The sequence below is a fragment of the Carlito syrichta genome, unplaced genomic scaffold (genome assembly GCF_000164805.1).
Source record: "Carlito syrichta isolate Samal-C Ts95f unplaced genomic scaffold, Tarsius_syrichta-2.0.1 Scaffold312943, whole genome shotgun sequence".
Lineage (NCBI taxonomy): Eukaryota > Metazoa > Chordata > Mammalia > Primates > Tarsiidae > Carlito > Carlito syrichta.
The window spans coordinates 1-494 of NW_007257039.1; positions in this window are offsets into that span (position 1 = coordinate 1).

A 494-nucleotide genomic window follows, 5' to 3' on the forward strand; every position below is an offset into this window, starting at 1 on the left:
TATAATCAAGAGAAAAAGAAAGCACAAACCTTGTTAAGGCTGAGGAAGTGACTGGGAAACCAAAAATCTGCTGAAACTGAGGTTACATAACCCTGAATTGTACCCCACATCTTTATAATAAAAAAACTAATTATCTAACTAATTACCATTACATTTTGTATGTTTTCATTTATATTCATAGTATTTACAGCATCTTCTTTTCTTGCATTTTTTTTTCTGTATATATTTTGAACTGTTGATTTGAAGCCAAGTTATGTGCTTTCTTTTTTGAAGAACATCTTTAAAATTAATCAATATTTGGATACCTTCTTGGTTCTCCTGCATAATAATCGATCTGTTCTTTTTTAAAAACCACACAGTTTTTGACATGATAGGTGTTTTGGAGAAATGAGCTAAATGTTTGTGCTCTCTGCCTCCTTGATTTAACCTAGTATCCTACAAACATCATGACTTTACCAGTTTTTCTAATTAACTGCATTTTCTATTCCTTTCCT